Consider the following 25,000-nt stretch of genomic DNA (forward strand, 5'->3'; position numbering starts at 1 on the left):
GTCGCCTACATAAGACAAGTTTGATTGCTGAAAATTATATATATATATATATATATATATATATATATATATATATATATATATATATATATATATATATATATATATATATATATATATATATATATATATATATATGCTTAAAATCACAGTAGATGGGCGTGATTTCAGTGTATAAGCGAATCCACAGGAAAATGACAGTGAGAAGTTCAGCACCAAGCTCTTTCACGTTTATTAACGCATCGTCGGGGCACGAATGAGACACAGATACAAAGATGGGTACAAAGTAAAAAAAAAAAGAACAAGAATACCAGATGGCCAGTTGTCAAAGGGTAATAAACAGAAAGTTAACCCAGGATAATCAGGGATCGACCTGTGACATACTGCACCTAAGCCTACCTCTTCCTTTTCAAACCATTCCATAAAGATATTAGTTAGGATTGGTGAAAGACTCGAACCATTGGCCACGCCATTTTTTTTTTATATAATGGTTTTCTCCCCACTTGAAAACATTAACGCTGAGGGCCGCTGTTAGCAGTTTTATTAAAACGTCATGATCTAGGTCGCATGTATAATCCCCTTCCCCCATATTCTTATTCATTACTTCCATCGTCGTCTTGCCTGGAAAATTAGTGAACAGGAAAGTTACATCCAAACTAAGACCGATCGTGGCATCGACCAGATCACCGTAGAGGAAGCTAGAGAAATTTCTTTCCAGGATAATGGGAAAATGGGTGGGCTTAGTATCTGAAGGGCATTTAAAACATAACATGAATCTTATAGATGAATTATCTAAAATTAAGGTAAAAGACTGTAAATTTCAAGTTTGGATGTAACTTCCCTGTTCACTAACGTTCTTTCGCCAATCCTAGCTAGATATCTTTATGGAATGGTTTGAAAAGGAAGAGGTGGGCAAAGTAAATAAAGAGAACTTAAATATCGAAAAATGGGTAAGATACGTGGATGACTCCTTGATTATTTACAAGGGAGAAATGAAAGTTCTACACAAGTTCCTAGAAAACATAAATAAACTAAAAGAACACACCAAATTCACAATAGAAGAAGAGAAGGTGGGAGAAATTTCTTTCTTGGATGTCCTGATAAAGAGAGAAGAGGACAATTTAAAATCTAAGGTATATAGGAAGAAGACACACACAAATTCATAAATACATAGGTTCTCTAGTCACAGGAAAGAAATAAAAATAGGAGTAATGACCGGGTGGCCATCAGGGCTTATAGGATTTGCAGTCCCAAATTTTTAGACGAAGAGCTGGATTACCTGATGGCAGAGGAGGGCCAAGGTCACGAGTGGGTGGGGGTCACACAGGAGCAGCCAGGCGATTATAGGATTAAAAGTACCCAGCACACATATAAATACAGCTGGACTACGCGTCTGGTCACTGTACGCATACTTGATAATGTGGGCTGTTTGTCCAAGAAAGCTTGTAACTTTTTCTAAATAGGTACTCCATTAGATACCATCCAGTTTGAATGAGGTCCTTTTTTAGTGATTATACTATTTCAGAGAACAAATTATGTGATAAAGTTAATATATATAAAATAAAAAAAAAATATATATATATATATATATATATATATATATATATATATATATATATATATATATATATATATATATATATATATATATATATATATATATATATATATATATATATATATATATATATATATATGCATATATATATATATACATATATATATATATATATATATATATATATATATATATATATATATATATATATATATATATATATATATATATATATATATATATATATATATATATATATATATATATATATATATATATATATATATATATATATATATATATATATATATATATATATATATATATATATACACATATATATATATACATATATATATATATACATATATATATATACATGTATATATATATATATATATATATATATATATATATATATATATATATATATATTATATATATATATATATATATATATATATACTTTTATATATATATATATTTTATATATTTAAGCATAATTATTTTGTTTTGTATTTTCTTAGTTTGTCTTTTAGGATAGTATGCCTTAGTTTATCCAGACCACTGAGGTGATTAACAACTCTCCTAGGGCTGGCCAGAAGGATTAGACTTATTTTACGTGGCTAAGAACCAATTGGTTACCTAGCAACGAGACCTACAGCTTATTGCGTGATTTTTAATTTTCCTTCATGGAAATAACCAGCTAGTGACCTCTCGTGAAGTCAGTTAAGTACTGGCGTCATCGTGATTTGGAATTGTTCTATCCTGTTATCTTCCACCAATATCATCTCAAAATATGAAGATAACAAAACTATGAAATGCAAAAATTAAGAAACCGAAAACTCTAACCAAGTTACAGTAGTAATTAGGGCAGTCCAATAACATCAATTGTTTTCGAATAACTACAAAGTTGTCCAAGGAAATCAGCCAGAAACATATCTCTTCTCACCTCAGCACCTCAAGCCGTGGCAATCATGAAAATCACACTTACGCCTCACCTTTCAGTGCTATTGAGCCGATAATAAAATTGTTATTCATTGTGCCTTCAGTTTCTCAGCTGAATTAACTTCTGAGCTTCATTTTTCACTTCGCCTCCCTTTGGTTTCTTCTTTAATTTCACTTTGTTTCACTTCTAATTTGTATTTAAAAACAAGCCATATGAGCTAGACCTGTGAGTCCAGAAATAAGAAAGTTTTGGTTAAACAACTTTTTCACAGCAAAGCCTATAAAGATAAAAAGAATCTGCTGAGAAGTTTGTTTACAAATCACTTATGTTCCCTTAAGCTACTAAGTATTATTCATTTCTTCCCAGAAATTTTTCATGATTTGAATACAATCTCATTATTTATATCTTCTCCTCACTTCATTCTGTGAGGTAATCTGTCAGCCCCTGCAAGATTCATCCTTGAAGATATAAAGGAAATGAAGCCATCGCGAAATGATAAACGATTCTAAGCTGGAGGGTTTGATCAGACATGACAATTTTAGCCTTTTGTTTCCCCTCTCTTGCGGATACATCAGAGCCCAAGTCTTTCCTCAACGATTCTTCTTGGCCACGAGGGACTTTAATTTACTAAGTAATCTTCCACACAGTGGAAATCGAATATGAAAAAATAAAGAACAGAAAGAGGAAAATACCAAGTAAGTAAAAATGAAAAAGAGCACATTCATACGTTAAGAACAATTTCAGTTATAAAACCAAAGTAATGGGTTGTGAAGTTTGATATGAAAGCCGCTTGTCTGGCTAGAGACTAAACCTTGATAATTTCCTTGATAATATCTCCTCTCTTTATTTTGTACTTGCCTTCCCAGCTTCCTTGAAAATATCATGAATTGTACCGCTTGTTGATTATACTGGCGACATGCATTCTACTCCATTCAACATTAGATATAATCCTCCAATTGTTGTGTTGATCTCCATTACTAGAAGGCAAATGCATTATGTTACTTTACTAAGGCGGTTTTGCTTATTGTATTTCTATTTTTCTTTAGTTATGTTATTTTCGTTTCACCCACACAGTTTTACTTTTTCTTTTATTATTCTTAATATATCATATTACTTTTGTAGGTTATTTTCTCCTCTGGCTTTATGTCATCGAATGCCTTGGTAATAAAGATGTATGCTTCACTGCATCGCCACCCAAAGAGTTTAGCGACATTAAAAAGGACATCGATATCCAATGTGACAAAGGGAAAGCACTCAGAGCAAGATGCACACAGGACATATAAGATGTATCATAAACTCGACAACTACATATATAGAAGTTTGCCAGAATCGTTTTCATTCAGTTTAGTAAAAGGATTCTCTGCTCATTATTATAAAATGTATTATCATTATTTCATATGGTTAACATACGTGCTTTTGCAAATATGAAAGTGATTCTTACTCCTATTTTTTCCACAAATTGGTTATATGAACAATTATCATCCTGGAAGTAATCATGCTAATCTCCATTATCAGTGATCGTTGCCTTTTTAACGTCACTTATAATCTCTCTACAAGCATCCCAAGGTTTCTGGCTTAGGTGTGTTTGTTTTCAACTTTTTTCGTTTTCGAATTGATACCTTTGAGGCCCAAGGTGAACCAAAAATGGCTACAATCCTTCCTATTCGAAGAAAATTATGTTCTGCAAAAGCAGAAGCATGATGAAACCTCAGTGAAGATGTTGACGTTATTTCAGGAAAGGACAGACGTCTGAACGAGTAATTTTTTTCCTTGTGATTTCAGAGTTTTGCCTATTTCGTTTATGGACATTGGTAAAAACTAGTACCCCTTATACGGTAGAGCAGGAAGCATTCTTATTTCCACATTCATTGTTTTCATTTGAGTTCTCCCCTTTAACATTTCATGAACATCCATCAACACAATGTACAGACCTTACCTTACAGACCTTACAGTTTGTTCGGGTTGCCCCAGGTCCCTCAGTGTGAGGCACCTCTGATGTCTACCACAGAATTGCTAATGCATCTTCCTGTATATTTTGCATCTTCCAGTCTTGGATGGTCTGGGATGCATCTTAAATATTTGCTGAGCTTATTCTTAAACACATCTTTGCTCACTCCTGATATGATCCTCAGATGAGCTGGTAGCACAATGAATAGATGCTGCATTATCAATGCTGGTGCGTGGTGGATTAATGTCCTGTGTGCTTTACTTAGTTTTCCTGGTATAGTTTTGGGCACTATTAATCTACCTCTGCTTGCTCTTTCTGATATTTTTAGCTCCATGATGTTTTCGGTAATTCCATCTATCTGTTTCCATGCCAGGATTATCGTGTAGTGTTCTCTTCTCCTTTCAAGACTATAAATTTAAGAATTGTAGTCTTTCCCAGTAGTCAAGGTCCTTGACTTCTTCTATTCTAGCTGTAAAGGACCTTTGTACACTCTCTATTTGTGCAATATCCTTTTGGTAGTGTGGGTACCATATTATATTGCAATATTCAAGTGGACTACATACATACATTTTATAAAGCATAATCATGAGTTCCGCTTTTCTTGTTTTGAAGTGCCAGAACAACATTCCCACTTTTGCTTTGCACTTTGCCCATAGTATTGCTATTTGATCATTGCATAACATATTCCTATTCAGCATCACACCAAGGTCTTTAACTGCTTCCTTGTTTGTGATTGTCTCGTTATTAGGTATTTTATATGCATATAGCATTCCTTCTTTATCACCATAGTTTATTAATTCAAATTTATCAGAGTTAAATACCATCCTATTTACCTCTGCCCATTATATATTTTGTTTAGGTCTCTTTGTAGCGAGTTCCTATCTTCATCACAAGTAATTTCTCTACTTATTCTTGTGTCATCGGTGGAACTTCTCACTACTAAGTCCATAACATTACTGTCTATGTCTGCAATCATAATCACAAACAGCAATGCAGCTAATACCGTACCTTGTGGCACACCGGATATTACCGTAGCTTCATCCGATATCTCGTCGTTTGCAATCACTATCTGTTTTCTGCAAAAATTCTCTTATCCATCTTCCTACTTTGTCCACAATGTTATGTTTTCCCATTTTTTTCGCTAATATATTATGGTCTACTTTGTCAAAAGTTTTTGCAAAGTCTAGGTAAACCACATCTGTATCTTTTTCGTTTATCATATTTTTATATATGCTTTCATGGTGGACTAACAGTTGGGTTTGTGTACTTTTTCCAGGTACAAAACCATATTGTCGTATATTAAACCAACTATTTTTCATTAAATGTTTCATTATACATTTTTTTCATTACCCTTTCATAAACATTCATGATATGAGATGTCAGACGCACAGGCCTATAATTACTTGCCTCTAGTCTTGATCCACCTTTGAAAGTAGGGGTAATATATCCTAATTTATGCTCATCATAAATCTTGCCTGTATTTATACTTTGTCTTAATAATATTGCGAGCGGCTCTGCAGTTGAATGAACCACTTTCTTTAACAAAATGGCAGGTATGCCGTCTGGTCCTACTGCTGATCCATTTTTAATTTCACTAATAGCCTGCACAATATCGACTTCAGTAATATCCATGCCCGATAAATATTCACTATTTTCATTTCTTATTTCTGTATCATTATCTTCATTATCAATTCTAGGTATAAATTCACTCTTATATCTTTCTGCTAATATGTTACATATTTCCTTTTTTTAATTTCGTTAATCGCACTTCAGTTCTTAGAGGATCTATTTCTATTCTTCTTTTTTCATTTTTTTTTGCATATGAGTAAAAAAATTGGGGGAGTTTGTTCCTTTCTTTTTAGGTCCTGTTTTTCATTTTCTTTTGACTGTATAATCTTTTGTTCTACATTTTCTATCTTACTTTTTAGTTCCAATTTATATTTTTACTAAAAAAATTGTATTTTCCATATCTTTCAAATTTTTTCTTCTCTTGCTTATCTCTGTTTTCATGTGCTTTGGAACGGACTGTTAATTCTATGACATTATGGTCCGAAATACTCCTATTATACACTATTATTTCTTTAACTTAGTTCACCTCATTCACAAATACTAAGTCTAAAATATTATCCTTTCTTGTTGGCAGGTGATTTATTTGCTGAATGTTATGTTCTAGTAGCATATTTAATAGCTTTTCAAATTGCCTCTTATCTTCTGTGCTACTATTAGTCTCCTTTTTATATGTATAAATACAACCACAGTCTCCTATTCGTTCTTTCCATTCTACGAACGGAAAGTTAAAGTCTCCGGATAGGAGTATAGTCCAGTCTTTGTGATTTCTACGTATATCATCCAATTTGTCAATTATTATGTCAAACTCTTTAGTATTAGTGGGTCTGTATATTACAATGTTTACTAATTTTTCAGATTCAAATTCTACTGCTATTAATTCACATTCTGTGTTATTATATTTCTCACAGATTTTTCCTTGATTTACGTCTCTCCCATATAACGCGGTTCCCCCTTGATTCCTATTTTTTCTATCTGATCTATAAGTTTGGAAACCTTTATCTGATCATCATTACCAGTCTCTTGTGAGTACCAGGTTTCACTTATATTCATTATATCTATTTTTTCAGTTTGGGTTAGTTCTTCTAAGAACTCTATTTTTCTTTTTGAGTTACTTGAAACTAAACCCTGTGCATTCATCACAATGATGGTTTGCGTTTTATCCCCATTATCTAATATGGGTAATAAGAAGGATTTTCCCATGTCTCTTTCCTGCTCTGATATGATGTTCATTTCTTCATTTCTATAACTTCGGACATTAAAAAATCCAACTCAGTTTTGTTTGAGCTCTCGTCTCACTCTGAATTTTGCGAAGAAGGTGGTCATTCGCTATTACCATTTTGTATTTCTCCTTGACAGGTTTGCCTCGGGGGTCTCCAGTACTACTCTGGACGCTAAAAATAAAGCCCCCGTCCTTGTCATCAACGTCATCTACTGCAAATTTTTACTCTTTCTGTTTCTTCTTTTTTATTTTATTTATTTACTTATTTATTATTATTTTTTTTTTTTTGGCCGACCTATATGATTACCTTTCACTTTCCATTACCAGACATATTTTTAGTGTTAATTTTTATCTGCTAAATGTCCTCTCCTAAAACCAGTACCAAAAACCTGTTTGGAACTGAAGGAAACGCTCTTGGTAATAAGCTGTAAGGCACATAAGGAAAACTGAATTAAAATTCATTCCATATCATTTTAAATATTAATGTTACTTTTTTGTGATAACGTGTGCGTATATGTTAATGTGTGCGTATGTGCGTGTAAAGGAAAGGATTTTTCCCCTCCTGCACAAAGTTACAATCTTAACGTAGACCGATGGGATCATCTGAAACTCCAACAACCACAGCCATATAAATTCGCACAGTAGTCAGTAACGAAATAGCAAACTCTACAAATGTTGAAAATAACTGCGGCGATATCTCTTTTAAGCACAACATGGACAGGAAGCCTTTTTTATTTGCCTCTGCATAAATAACTACAAATTATTTCATTCTCGAAATACGATACGAGCTTTCCCCCAACACATCCTTTGATCTTTTTTCCGACCGTTATATGTATTTGGCAATTTTGTGGATGTGCAGTATTGCAAACTTTCCCGTTTATGTTATTTGTTGAATGTTCAAATGATCAACATGTAGTGTGTGAAGTTTTCTGGCAGGGGATTTTTGTGCTGTTAAATGTCATATCTAATATTAGTGGCATAGAGGAACCTAACATTTTTTGAAGCCTGACGACAGTTCTTTTGAAAGCTAATAATTAGAATTTGGGCAAATATTAGCCATTTTCTCTTGCGAATATCACGGTAATCTATACGTAATTTCTGAACAAAGATTAAAATTTACGGTACATCAAACGCATTATAAAATATAATGGAAAGAGTAAATACTTTTTTGGGAAAAAATTAGTACAATTGACCAAAAAGAAAAGAAAATAAATCTGTATCAAATCCCTCGTATCCTCTGACGTAAGGGATTCCGAGTAACGTTCATTATTCTAAAGACAATTCTCAACCCATGGTCTTTCTCCATTTCTTTCGAGATCTATCTGCAGTTTATTTGAATTACAAAAAATAATCTTTTTTCTCATCCTTGAGTTACCGTATTGTACTTGCTGACTCACAGTCTAATTTTAAAGAAAATATCCTTTTTTATCTGCAAATTTTCTCCTAATTCTTAAAAAAAAAAATCGACTTTGGCCTCAAAGTTTGAAGGAAGAGGACTTCCACTAGGAAATTTTAGCTACTCAAAAGGAAAACTTATTTTTCTCCCCTTATTTTCACATCTTTCTCTTCCTCAGGGCAACTTGACCTCAGGTTGTGTCTGGATAATTCGTCTACTGCCTGTGAGAGAGTAATAAATAACGCCAACACGACGGAACAACTTACCAACCCACTGGCAAAGAAACGACTTCCGTCTCTAACACGACAGATTGGTGTCCCAAATAGACAGACTGCATTTTGTGTATGATTGTCGTATTCAAGACGACCTTTTATATTTAACTGTCTCTCTGGACAAGGTGCTAGGTAGACGGCGACTCTCTTCTCCTCCCCTTTTGTGGGTATTTTACTTTTAGTTAACTTATTCCTAATGTTGTTTTTTTATAATTCCCAACTAATGTAATATTTTTCAGTTTCTTGCTTAAATCCTTAATAATGTTATTGTTTGAAATGAAGATCATAATTTTTTTCTTTCCATCTTTGTCTTTGTGCCTCTCCCGATAATAATGTTTCCTATCCTTACTATGCATCTTCCCCCACTAGTATGTTGGGTATCCCAGTTTTTACAGGAAGCGAATAGATACTCAAACTCCTGTTCCACATAAGAGGGCATGCAAATCATATACGCCCAAATAATCAACCCTGCCGTCATCCCTAACTCAACGTCCTTCGTGTGGCTCGAATACACGTGTATTTAAGCATTTACATGTTTGTCTTTTCTGTATATACTATACTCTGTTTTGCTACCTGACCTTGTGACTTCAACAACCAGGAAGGTGATTCTCCCTTCTTTCTCCTCTTCTAAGGTGAATTTGGTTTGGTCATCAATCTAGTTGAGTTCATCAAAGCAACTAACCAATTCCTCTTTCTCCTTATGGCATATCAACAAGATCTTATCTACATACCTAACCCCACAACTATCGAGCAAAGGTATCTTAATTTTTCTGAAGATTCATAATGACGACTGAAAATGACTTAGAATTCTTTCAGTAATATCCTAAGTTTTCGTAATGCTTATTGAACACTGCAAAGATGATTACTATACTTTCCATCATTATTTTCTAGACGTTTGCGAGATCCTTAGTAAAGATTAGATTTGAATTAATCATACTTTTAGAATGTTTTATCTTGATATAACTGACTAAGGTTGCTGTGGAATATAGAAGACTAATGACGTAGCTTTTCTTGCCATGTTAATCAAGATCGGACTGATACGATAATAACGAAGATAGAAAGTCGGCTGGGTAGTGTTATTTAGCATTAACTTCACTTTCATCGTCTATGTTTTACTAGTAGTGACCGAGCTTCACGTGAAGTATAGTAATTAATTCTGGTGAAATGCAGAAAAAGATAGTATTTCTTCTGAAATACTGGACCTGCAGATGCAAATATGAAAAGAAGTTGTGGCATTACAAACACGGTTGTCGAACAAAAAAATGACAAACACTGTTGGAAGGGTAAATCTAGGTCCCAGGATATAGGAAAAGTTAGTAACATTAATAAATCTATATATATATATATATATATATATATATATATATATATATATATATATATATATATATACATATATATATATATATATATATATATATATATATATATATATATATATATATATATATATATATATATATATATATATATATATATATATATATATATATATATATATATATATATATATATATATATATATATATATATAATGAACACGTGAGCACGTGTTTCACAGAAATAAATTTTTGTCTCACACTGGAAAAGAACTTCAGCCTACCAAAGTCATAAAAAAGTTGTAACCTAAGTACAGCACTACGTATCTGAGGTTTTCCCCAGGCAGTCTTCTAAAGCCTGACATACCAGCGAATTAGTCATTACACACACACACACACACACACAACACACACACACACACACACATACATATATATATATATATATATATATATATATATATATATATATATATATATATATATGTATATGTGTGTGTGTGTGTGTGTGTGTTAATGTGTGTGTGTGTTGAAAATTCCCTGGCCAATGGCTAGACTTTCACCTTTTAATTTATTATTCCGTCGTATATTTATTGATAATTATTTTCAGTGAATTTCAAATTGAGAGTCGTCGTCTTTGTGCAGTTTCTAAGTATCACCTGCTTAAAATGTATTAACATTAGTTAAGATAAGGAAAAAAGGCTGACGGAAGAAAATATCCTTTGCTTTGCTCTTGATACAAACGATTGAATTCGAAACGCAAGTCAACCCACAAACTCAGACTTGAAGCACAGTACAGTTATGCCGTCAAAAAATGTTAGGAATATAGCCAATCAGGTCTCACCTCGTTGCATTCTAAGTTTGACGGGAAAGAATTTATGGCGCGAATTCTTTTTAATCCCAGGGATTCGGTTATTTATGAGAGCGATGAAAGCGCCCTCAGCTTCCAGAAAACGTCAATCTCATCTTTTTATTATCATAGTTCTCAGTACTCCCTAAAGTATTTTTCTGCCCCCGCCCCACCCCCTCCACATCTCTGAGTAAATCTCGCAAATATTAGTGCAAATATTAGTTCTTCTCATGTACTTTTTAGAGTCCAGATACATATACCCAGTAATCCCCATATTAAAGAATTTCCAGGACTCTCTTGGCAATGTCAGTATAAAAACAAAACTATAAAATGAGAGAAAGGTTTAATGACACTGACCTCATCTTCAAAATGTTGATATGATATACAAAAACAAATTTTTCCTTCAGCATATCAATATTTATCATAGATGGGATACAAATAGAACACTTTGAGAAAAAAAAACTTTTTGTTTTTCTCTTTGCTACGCATGATTTAATCTGCTTTGGAGAGTAGAATTAGGGCTTTTGTTTGTCAAACATTTTGGCTGAACTTTGTGGATATTGACTGAGAACATATGGAGATAAAAACAGCAAACAGAGAATATACAAAAAGAGAATTAACAGATTAAACAGGAAACATATAAAAAGAGAACTGCATAATGAAAAGAAATCCAATTTACATTTTAAAGTGTTACAAGATTTTCTATACATATTCCTGAACTTGTATTTTTCCCGATTAATGTTTCATATTCTGAACCAAGAGAAGGGTGTAAAGTATCTTTGAAACTGGCTTCCCTCTTTTCCAAACGCTTATCAGTATTGATGATATTACATTATTGAAAGGGTTGCCTCAATTAAATATTCAGAGGAAGATCTGAACTGCCCAAGTTCTCATCATATTTATGCGAAGAGTTACTCTTGTACAGTGTTCTGTCTAATTACTGAAATAACATTATTCTCAGTAACCAAAAAAGTCATTATTATAAACCATGAATGCATAGTCAAGCAGAAAAGAACAAAACTACGTGTACTTTGACAATGAGTTGGATATTATCGGCCAAAGAGACACGGTTTGTATTATCCTATACTTCGGTATAATGCAAAATGATGTTTTCCTTAATAAGGCCGTTCTAATGAAACGCAGTGCCAAATATTTCTACTGCATATGCTGCAATGATGTGTGTGTGTGTGCGGGTGTATATGTTGCAATATATGTTATTTGACCGATATATATATGGCGTTACTTGCTTGTGGGTGTGTGTGTGTGATGTATGTTGTGTGTGTTGCAATACCTGTCATTTGGTTACTAGTCATGATAAGGCAGTGTGAAATCTCCTACTTCCTTTTTTTGTGTGTGTGTGTGCGTGTATGTGTCGGCCATTGCTTACAGGAGCACTATATACGTCTGGCGGGCACATAAGTTTGTCCTGTGAGAGTGATTGCAGCTATTTACAGCATATACGGGACAGTTGAGCCATTTATATGGAGCGATAACTCTTGAAAGGCTACTGCAACACGAGGGAATTATTATTACTATTTTTTTTTTTTTGGAAGATCATTTGTCTTGGGATTTCCTTAATATACCTTCACATCTTACTTTCTCGAATTTCGTACCAAATTTAGGATGTCGAGACGCCTGTTTATGCTGTCTTTGTCACTGAAAGCTTGTAAGAAATCGTTTTGTACTAGATACGAAGATTAATGGAACATTTTTGACATTATAAAGTTTTTCCAGCGCAACTGGCCAGCAGAAAAAAAAGAAGTATTAAAGATCATAAGAACGTCTTTTTTCAGCCAAATATTGTTATTTGTTGCATATTTTCAGCACTATGTAGTTTCCTTTACACACCTGACCAATGGATATGTATGAAGATACAGAGGAAAATGTTGAGACTCACAAAATGAAAAATTTGTCTGACATTTTTTTGTAGCATTATGCATTAGCTGGTAGACCTCTTTCTAAGGCTGTTGTATAAGTCTGGATGATTTTTTTATTCCAATTCCAAATAAAGTTTCATGATGATCTATGCAATAAATACCGAAAAAACGTATTCTTGTGAGGGTTCGCCCTCAGGACAACTCCACAATCGAAATGTTAATATCTGGTGTAGCCTTAGGTCAAGTGTTCTTTCAGTCCTCTCACTGAACTTACAGTTGTTCTTTGATGGCCAGTGGACTCGTTTTCTCTCTTACTCCTCTCCATTTGTTTGCCTCTGATTTTAGTCTTCCTCATCATTCTCACTAGACGCCAGGTAAACTGTCAAACTTGTCAGTCATCCTGCCTCCGGCATCCCTTCCCTACATGTCGATCTCGAAATAAGTTTTCCTCTTCAACCTGCTGTAGAGAACTTCCTCGTTTTTGCATTGCTTCGTCTAAGTTTTCCTTCTATCATTTTCTTGGTCTTCCCACGGGACTTCTTCTATCAGGTATACATTCCAAAAAGCTTTTGGGGATATGTACGCTTCTCCATTCTTTTACGGAGCCAAACCAACGCAGCTGTCATCTTTCAAAAATTTTAGAATGCTTTCCATCCCCACCCCGTTCATTCGTAATGTCTTCATTTCGTATTCTAACTGAATTTTTAACTGAATTTCATGACCATAGGTCATAACTAATTTCAATATAATGGTAAAAATGATAATTTTCACTTTTTTCTTATATTCCTACCAATTATCGGTAGATAAAGTAGATATAAGTAGATATGTAAATCTGTTGATCTTATGATATATTTCTAATTCTGACTTATATCCATCACAGAAAATATTGCCTAGATCTTTCAAATTTCCGCACTGATGTAAAACCTGGACCTCTGGTGAGATGTTCATAACTTTATGTGTTATTAACAACAGGATGATTTCCGTGTTTCCTTTGCTGATTTCTAATTCCTTTGCTTGTTAGGGTGTCGTTCCATTATTCTAGTTCACTTTGAAGGTCCTCCTTTGTTCCTGCTATTATCGCATGGTTCTCTGAATATATTCTGTATGGAACTCGTAAGTAATTTCTTCATTAAGATCATTATTGGGTATGTTTAATGAAGTCTCAAAGTAATTTTCCAGCCTAATTCTGTTTCTCTTGTTTCTGTCAAGTGTTCCATCATTTGGGTGTTTTATTGCGTAAGTAGTGGGAAGGGGGAATCGCTTTCTTTGGCTCTTGGCAGTTTCGTAGGTAAGTTTTCTGGTACCTTGCAGATTAATTTACATATCTAATCTTTCTCACCATTCTCACCAGACGCCAGATAAGCCATCATGCTTGTCAGTCATCCTGCCTCAAGAATTCCTTACATTTCTGTCGATCTTCAGATAAGAGGTTTTAGTCTACTGGTTCGTGTTGACTGTCCTTGCTGTCTTTCCTCGTTAACATTATTATCAAAATCGTAGTAGTGTTCTGTGTTGAAGAGATTCTATTGAGTAAAACAATCTAAACAAAGTCGGAAAGATGAATACATCACTTTTGTTTAGATTTAAAAAGATGTTGTAATATCAAATTTCATCCAGTACTTCGTGAGTCTGGTTTTGTTAGTAATGAAACTGTAAGCGTTACAACATTTTCAAGAGCGCGTAAAAATGGAATAATTTTGTTAAGACAATGTTGTTTTATTCATGAACACTTCAAATGTTTATGTATCCGCAGTTCAAAGCGCGTCACGTTCATGAAATATTCTACTCGTCGGAAAAATAAGCATTGGGCTTTGAGAGCGAAGAACAATATGAACTGCAGCCAATAAAAATCAGACCTCAATGGTTTTCAGAAAAACATAAAAAAACACGTGCTGTAAGTATGAAAACAAGAAACGATACAGCAATTACCTTGAGTAAAAATTGAAACGAAACAGTACTATTAGACAAACTTGCGCTAACTGGAAACTTACAAAGAAGGGAACAGAACCTTCTCTTAATCACTCTAAATAATGCAGGAGACTTCGAGTAGGACGGATTGTCCTAAAAAAGTGATTGGTTTAAATCAGAGTTTTCCAAACTTTTTTCAGGCTGGCGCCCCCTTCGCTTCCAGATGGATTCTTAGCGGCCCCCTCCTCCCGATACACACCTACGAGCATTTTTTTTTTTTTTTTGCTTCAAATAAAAAAGAAAAATAGTATTAAACACAAAGGTGTGTTTCACAGATGTGGTAACTGCAGTTTCTCTATACGAGACTAAGTGTTCTGTATAGGCGTCAAGCAAACGTTCGGACTTTTGACTCCTACTTTGGACTAGGTAACAGAGCTTTGCACTCGTTTATATAAGTCTAATGTCACTTTTATTATATATAAAATGCATACGTGTTCCTTTACCTTAGGCTTAGTGTTTATGACATATATTTTGTCGTTCAGATTTAAAAAAAAATAAAAAAAAAAGTTATTGATTGCTTAAAATTAAATGCTCTTAATGCCACCCTGTCGCCGCTCAACCGCTCCCTTTTGCATCACCGCCCCCGATATCAATCAACCGCCCCCAAGGGGCGGGTACCGCCCACTTTGGGAACCACTGGTTTAGATTAAGTCAATTTTGTGTAACATGCGCTCTTGCGTTAAGTTGTTTCAAAAGGGCTAAAAGCTTTGATGTTCATCTCTGGACTGCACTAAACCAACTGAGACCTCCTTAAGCTAAAAGAATATTTAATTATAGCAAGGGGTAACAGTAATTAATTAGATAATGCGCGAATAAAAACAAGCAACCTATTAAAAGTGAAGACAAAGAGAAAAGGAGTAAAAAGAGTAGAGAGATCCATGAAACAAAGTTAGTGGATATCCCCAAGGATGATTTTTTCTTACTTTGTCTTAAGCGAAGCGCTATGCATATCATTATGCACGAGGAGACGGGGGTCATGTTGTTGGTCCTCGTTCATGAAATCTCATCAATCGTTTTAAAAATACGCTTTCTCTTCTCTAGGCGCTTTGGTTGTCTCTTTTCCTTTCTCTCTCATATATATATATATATATATATATATATATATATATATATATATATATATATATATATATATATATATATATATATATATATATATATATATAATTTATATAATTTTATTTTTTTCTTCGACATCTGAGAAGTCCGCAGGAACTAACCAAGGCTTTTCAATTTCTCTTATTAACAGAGTTTCCCAGAAGGCTGAACGTCCGAATGTTAGAGAAAATGAATAACGGACAACATGACTTCAATGGTAATAAATCCATTAACAAAAAAAAGTCATAATTTTTCGTTATCTAAAAATAGCTCTTCAGTCCTACAGATGAACAAACGATTGTTGGTCAACAAAGAAAATAAGGACGCTGTCCTCAACAACCTGCTTTCTCTTATTGATTGTGTTTAATAAAACATAATAATGAATGTTATATACCTTCTTGTGTCCATATGTTTACCTTTGAAAGAGACTCAAAATAACGAGATTGAGTAAATGTTCTCCATGTCAATACAAGATGGAAACATCCATTTAGTTTGCTTTAGTGAGGTTAACTTTTCCTTTTTTGTTTAATTCAAGCAAAGGTACTATACACAGACCAAAGGGATGATATTGAGGGGAAACAAAAGCACCTTATTTCACTGAATAATTCGTTGCCTTAATTTTCTGCCTACCAGCGACGCGTTGCTGTCCTCATCTCTGGAATAACTAAAACGGCATTTACTACTGTGTATAATCAATTAAAATCCACATTTGTGTATATGAATAAAAGCTGTATTTTGAAACAATAAAAGTCAAAAGATTAAAAATATCGTGCATGTCTGTCCCTCTTTTATTAAAGAATCACGAGGTTATCATCTTAAGAAAATCGTAGAATAAATGAAATGTCTCCAAGAAAAGTAGATTGATTGATTTATTGGTTGATTGATGAAATTTAGCTGTCAAGCCAAGCACTGGGGCATTTTCAACCACCCAGCGCTTAAGAACAGAGTGTGTTGGGGTGGTTAGACAAGGAAGTTGAGGAGCTTAAAAAAATAAAGGAGATTAAGTAAAAAGTTGGCTTTTAATTCACCTCGTCTGTTGTTGTCTGTGTGACTTTTAAAAGGATTAAAAGATATCTGATGATTATATTTATATGAACTACTATTAAGATTCAGCTATCTATTTAATATTTAACATAATCATACTCGCCCTACATGAGGGATGTGTATTAAAATTTCTATCTCTTGTGCCCTGTTGTAGCAGACATTTTTCTATCTTGGATGTTTATTACGAGGTTTCCACATCCTCAAGCTGTGGATTTCAAGAATTTTTTCTTGAGTGTAAATCTTGATATACTGCTAAAGATACGCTAAAACGTATTAAGAATTACAGCTAAGGAAAGCGCCTTAATTTCACCTCATCTTCAAAGAACGTGACCTGTCCGTCACAGTCTTCATTCTCTCATCTATCATAAGATACAGACTCAGGTGATTGGTTTTCCTTTCGCTTTCGGAGTGGATGGAGGCAAACAATATTATTCTTTATAGAGAGAGAGAGAGAGAGAGAGAGAGAGAGAGAGAGAGAGAGAGAGAGAGATGGAAATCACAGAGAGAGAACATTTTTAAAATCTCCTGTTACTGGACTACATATTCAATTGTAATTTCTTGTAAAAATACCGTACATGCTGATATCCGTGGAATGGCTGAAACAGCAGTTTATGAGGGATAGTATGATGACACAGACATATAAGAATGAAATATGCAAAAATGCAAATATACCAACAACAATTTCACTAAGACAAAAATATGTTTAAAGATTATATCAGTCTTTCAAAAGATTACCTCCACTTTTTAAAAAGGTTAAACTCACGTCTTTCTAAGACTTTCTCAAAGACAACACTGCCAAGTCATAATGACATACACAATGATATATGATTAACAGCAAGACACATTAGAACTCACAATAAGAGATATTATCCACCTCTTATCAAAATAATAATTCTCTTTTACCCAGAACATCACTTTAACTCTTAACGTAATAAAATTCAGTAAACATCACATTACCTTTTTTATAGTATTACACCATAATACACTTTCCACAATGCTTGCACAATATAAATACCTCAGATCACTCTTACAAAATGAATACACTTCTTGGGTGAGTTTCACAAAACTTTTACAAATAAGAGAACAACCAGTAAACCCCTTTTACATGAATGGTAATTTGAGAGAGAGAAAGAGACAGGACCTATTTCCAGCAACCCCTGTGGCTGACTGCCTGTTTCTCATTCAGCACTCCTCTTTTATCTTCAAGCCCTCCCAGAATACATGATACATAAAGTGCACATACATTATACATACAGGTATACATGTACGGTATACATACAGGACTTGAGCTTCGAGCGCCTTATCTTGGTGATTGACATCAGCCACTTACTCACATCAGCAGAGCAAATAAAAGGGAGGTATTTTGGACCTAATTTTTGGTCGGCTGTAGTATGTCAACTTCACTCTCTCAATTACTCATTCTGTCTTTCTCAGATTATGAAAACATAATAGACATAGGCCAAGATAATAAATTCAGAATAGGCACACAGAACAAATGTTAACAGGCAATTTCCCGATTACCTGTCAACTCGTCAGATAAGACAAGAGGGCCTCTGCCTTTCTCCAAACACGACTTCATCCAAACACTTATGTCAATACAGGATGTACTAAGCGATAAGAATCTTACACATTCTCTCCACAACACGCTAAGAATTCAAGTCCATAACACTTTAAGGTACTGCACAATATATTAAACAAGTGGAAAGAACATATCAAGAAATTTTAAGATTACATGATACAATTTATCTGTAAGAAAAGACATTTTAAAATTATATCACCACAGCAAATGAATCTGCAAGCAAAACATCAAAATTTTCACAGAGATACATATTACACTTGTAGAATGATTTTATATATTATAACACCTTATAATTATATATATATATATATATATATATATATATATATATATATATATATATATATATATATATATATATATATATATATATATATATATATATATATATATATATATATATATATATATATATATATATATATATATATATATATATATATATATATATATATATATATATATATATATATATATATATATATATATATGTGTGTGTGTGTGTGTGTGTGTAAACCAGTTTCCCATGGTTTTCCGTGACCCTAATACGCTGTCAGCTTATTCATGAAAAAAAGAAGACTCGGGTGATGGCAGATGCAGGCAGGAAATTTGAATTGCAGATGAGGATTTGAGTTTGGTGTGAGCCTGATTTTATTTGACGTGGAAGAAATTTATCACCAAAGAATACTATGGAAGAGACTCTCCAAAAGAAATTTTATCCACACCCCTGTGAAAATTTTTTAACAGTGGTTAAAGGAAGCGATTGCTCTTTAAATTCAATAACTCAAACAAATTTTTCAGTAAAAAATGGGACCTGGGAGAAACATCACACTGATACATTTATTTTGGAAAATTTTTCAATAAAAAACAAACTTTTTTACTGAAAATTTTCTCTCTGATATCAATATTCTGATGAGATATTCTTATCATTATTGTCAATAAGAACCTTCTCTGACTCAGCAGTCTGACTTTAGTTTATTTCTTTGTTCATATGACACTGACCAAATGTATCGACTTTCTTATAAATTCTGACGATGGGAGGTTTACAAAATTCGTTTATATGAGAGTGATATTTCTGTCAGCATGATTAGGGAAACTCACTTTTTTCTCTGATTGTCTTTTCTATTTGAATGTTTTAAAAGGAAATATGCGGCCAAGGGCATTCATATTTAGAATCAAGTACGGGAATCGAAATGATATTGTCTTAGTAAGAAATTAATGGCAACTAAGCCAATGTCGGCAGTTCTGTATTCTTTTATTACCCATTCTTCATTTCGTATCAGTCTTTGATAATCTTTTTGTTTTTCATATCATGTCCAAATGAATATCGAAAGTAATGTTAACTCGGCGTCTCATCAACACCCATTCCTACATCTAAGGCTATGTCACATGGATTCGAGTTGAATGGGTGTTTCTTTCATTCCTTCCTGTGAACTCATTCCCGAGTGCTCTCTTCGCCACTGACTATCTGAGATCTAACAATTTGTCTCGCAGGATGCATGATTGCAAGGGGAAACTTCCTTGCGAGTTCACACTTAACTCTCTGTGAAATGAATGGTCTCTTCCCTGTGTGAGATCTTTTGCCTTGTAAATCACTGTTCTACGAGCTCTCACCCCTCAAATCCCCTCTCTCTCTTTTGACAGGATAGGAATGATAAAGAAAATGTTATATTTGTTGCACGGTCAATCAAGATAATGGAACAGACTCGTTTCAACCAGACATCCATAAAACTACCCTTTGATGGGAATGTCCTGTGTGTCAGTTTCTATGAGAGAGATAAGAGGAGAGTGGTGGTGGAGGAACCTCGTTTGTTCTTAACAATGAAATGAAGTGATGGCGAAGAAAAAATGCAAGTCTTATTTTATGTTCTTATATATAACACAAGTTCTTTAATAGGAAAGTTCTCTGAAATCAGTTTATACTACTACAGTCTCTCTTTTTTTTTTTTTTTTTTGACGTGTCACAGACCTAGAACTATGGAATGACTTCTGGATATTTTTTCTTAATGTTTATTTCTGAGTTTTATAATAAGAAAGAATAATTGAATAATTCCGCAGTGTCTGTCATTATCTAGGAAGGATACATTACTGAATGCAAGTGCCATGCTTGGAAGAAAGTCCAATGTAGAAAAAGAGAAAAGAAATTGAAACATGAAAAATCCGGTGCAATGGCTACTGGTCACTCCTGGAAGGGACTTTCTTTCACAAAAATAATATCAATACAATTTTGGTCCTTCAGCCGACTCTCAGACTTCAAAGAAAACAGCTTTATCGAAGAGCGGAAAAAATAACCATAAATCCTAACCCATTAGAAGAACGACCAACCATATATGTGAAAGAGGAACAGAGACACAGAAAATTAACTGAATAATGACATCAGTTAAATAAAAAAAATATATATATAAATTTTTAAAACAATCTTTTATTAAAATGCTCTAAACAGTAAAAAGAATAATTTTTTGAGACACACCAGGATTTTCTTACAATTAATCATGTCTACAAAAATAAAAGCATGGGAGCCAAACATGGAAGGAAATGTTACAAGGAAAGAGATATATCCATTTTTTTTTATTTCTTGTAGCATTTCCTTCCGTATTTGGTGCCAACGCTTTTATTTTTGTAGATATGATTAATTGTAAGAAAATCCTGTTGACTCAAAAAATTATTTTTTACTTTTTACTACATCTTAACAGAGTGTAAAAAATTTGTTTTTTTTATTCTATACTTTTTAGTTTTGATAGAAATTGTAAACGATTTATGATTGTAGCTAACGAAATTGAGATCCTGTCGAGCCAAAGAAGGTTTGAAAAATCTAGAATTATTAACTTGTTCTACCGGGTCATCAAAGAAGCTGTGAAAAATCCGAAGATTTTCATACAAATCCTGAGATACCTGGAGAGGTCACTATAAGGTCACTAGAGGTCACTGCTGACCTACCGATCATGTAAGGTTTTATTGTCACCGGGATTGAGTAACCATGCAAAATTTCAAGTCCATCAGACGAAGGGAACAGGTCGACAATTGAGTTACATTTATCCCAGACAAACAGACAAAAAAACAAGCCAAATAAAAGCATATAAAAAGGAACAAGTCAATTATAAATGGCCAAAAACAGTCTTGCAGAAAGAACTAATCCGATACTGGGACTGAAGGCTAAATGATAACCCATTTCGAAGAAATATATTAACGACCCAAATCTAACAGGCGACTAATTAAGAAGGATAAGAAACATATTGCAAAATAGTCACAGGTGGGACGAAAATAACACAACGTAACAATTTTTCACAAAAGTTTTGTTTATTTTAATTTTTGTTACTGTTTATTAATCACTTTTCTGTGCTGATTCCAAAAATGTAATTATTTTTTTCTGTATCATCGACCATTATAGAAATATATCGTCTTTCAATGTATATATATTTGGAACTGTTATATGTTCTGCTACCAAGTGAATATCTAATTTTCTCTTTGAGATAAATCAATTACTAAGTTCTGCTATCTTCAGGATGGCTACTAGAGGGTGTACAAATTCTCCAGATTCATTATGCTGTGTGTGTGGTTATTGTATTGGAAAAAAACAGGTATTACATAAGATCGTGAAAGGTACCAAATTGTGTATAGCGTACAGACTCTATTTCGGAATGCCCATGGGTGACCAGGACAAACCATGGGCCCCTCATGTGATATGTGGAAGCTGCCGATCTACTCTAGAAGGATGGTTAAGCGGTACAGGAAGGACAATGCCTTTTGCCGTTCCCAGAGTATGGAGAGAGCCAAAGAACCATTACGATGATTGTTACTTCTGTATGACTGATGTGAAAAAGTACAGAGAAGTGAAAGGAAGACAAGCTCTTCAGTATCCAGACATCCCATCATCTAGAGCCCCTGTCCCACATGATGGCACCTTACCAGTACCACAACCACCACAAAATGTAAGTATACTTATACTCTCCAAAAGTTTTACTTCTAATTAACTTGAACATTAAGTATTTACTAGCTATGCATTAATTTTCCCAAAGATGTATGGAATACTAACGTTATTCAAGTCTTTGTTTAAGTTGCTATAAGTAGTTATTTCTTTCCTTTCAGATGGAAGGTGCAAAATGGCTATTTCATCTGAAGAGTCAGCAAGTAGCAGCAGCCAAGAAATGGAGGAAGCTTTCGTACCAAGAACGACTTCAGAGTCTCAGTATCAAGGACGATGGGATACTGCTATGATGGGAGATCACATATGGTCTCTAGTCAAGAAAGATGAAAGTATGCACTCTAGAAAATCTCGATCGTCAAAGCACTTCTGATCTTAAGAAAAGAGTTATCAAAGCATTTGAAGTGCAGAATTGTATTGCTTCTTTTTGTTCTAACTAATATTGTACTTCCTAAATACCTTTCAAGACATGAAAAAGTACGTATTGTAGTGTAATTATCCTTAGAATATTAGAATAGGTTGAACCAACATACTGCTGTAGAGAAAAGTTGGGTATAGAACGAGAAAATATGAAATTATGAATAAATTAAAAATCATCGATATTACATCAAAACAAATGTGATTTTTGAATTCAGTGGCATAAAATACATATATATAAACACCAAAAAATACAAATAAACAAAACATGTGTTACATTGTGTAATAGAATGAATTGTCCACCCAGGTAAATGGTAAATGAATAGTTGAAACTTCAGAAATTCAAAGTGGGTGCAAATGTTCCTTCATAGATTAGGATCAAGTAAGTATTATTTCATAGGGAATTGTTCTGTGTTACTTGTTTTTATTTACTGTTTCTCTTAAAGAGTCTGTTCTTTACTCATTATAAATCTAATTTTCCTTACTGGGTTGCTTTCTGTATGTGAACTTTTACAACTCCAGTTGCAATTTGGATAACAATAACAATGAGGCTACTTCTCATATGATGAATAAATATGACGACGATCATAGAAACCATTTATGTAAGTCATCATAATACCAAAAACTGTCGGGGCAAAGAAAATTTATGTCTATTATTCATAGATTAATGATAATCTTTAACTAAAATGGATGATTTGTAACCTCTGCCTATGTGGAAACTGACATTGGTGAACAGATATTCAGCATTGATGTGAGAACATTAATATCAGATCTAAAAACAACCTGTCAAGGAGTAAGTTAAACGATCGTAAGTTTTAGTATACTTTATCCTAAGAATATCTATTTCATCGAGAATGAAGATCAAAAGATACATGATTTAATGCCTAAATTCAAAATCACCTTTAGTCTTCAGTTGGGTGCACCGGCTGGAAAAGTTATTCTTGCACTAATGCTGTTTTTGTATATAATTTCTACCCATTTATATAAAAGGATACAAGAGATTCACATGATAAACCAACTTAGAATTATTTTTCGATTTATCTTTGTTTTTTTCTATTTTTGCTGGTTGTCTCAGGTTATTCTCATTTCGGTTTATTTCAAGTGAATACTTGTTCATTAACACGTAGTTTTTTGGCTATTAAATTTAAAATGGCGTTTTCAACTTCAGGAAAAGATCTCAATGAAAAATATTGCGCACTGTAATTTAAAATTCTATACCCGTTTTTTCTGAAATAGTTTCGAAAAGAATATTAATATTGTTCGCTATATTTACCGAGTGGCCCCGTAGAAAGATAGCAGAGGACAATTTTGCTATATTCGTGGTTCGATCTCGGCTGACTGCCTACCAGTCACCCGGTTATTGATGGACACCAGATTCAGTCATCTGAGGCCAAGAAAAGCTCATTGGTCCAGCAATATTATCTCTGGAGACTTGACGAGAATTAGGACGCTTTACTCAGCGACAACACCTCTTCTGAAAGAGAAACGTTATATGGTGAGACAAAAAAATATATATATATATATATATATATATATATATATATATATATATATATATATATATATATATATATATATATATATATATATATATGCATGTATGTATGTATGTATGTATGTATGTGTGTGTGTGTGTGTGTGTGTGAGTAGGGAGGGGGCAGGGGTGGTTGGTGAGGATGTTACATCCTGCATTTTATCATACCCAAATATTTTCTCCTAAATTTCAATTCTTGGTTGAAATATAATATATAGCTAAATATTTTCAATATTCTGTAAAGAACCGTTTGCAAACCAGTACTAATTACATGTGTCAAATATATATCAAATATACTTTCATGTACAAATGGATGCTACAGAAAATAATCCCTAGAAGGTAATGATTTATTAATCAAAAAGTAACCGTCGTACAATCATGAAGGATGGGCGTGCTGCAGCATGGAAGAAGCATCCATGGAAATGTCATTATTTCGGGTCCATCTGGGGTGTCAGGAATGGATGTAGCATCTAAGGGCCCA

This window comes from Macrobrachium rosenbergii, chromosome 46 (assembly GCF_040412425.1).
Source record: "Macrobrachium rosenbergii isolate ZJJX-2024 chromosome 46, ASM4041242v1, whole genome shotgun sequence".
In the NCBI taxonomy this organism is placed as follows: domain Eukaryota; kingdom Metazoa; phylum Arthropoda; class Malacostraca; order Decapoda; family Palaemonidae; genus Macrobrachium; species Macrobrachium rosenbergii.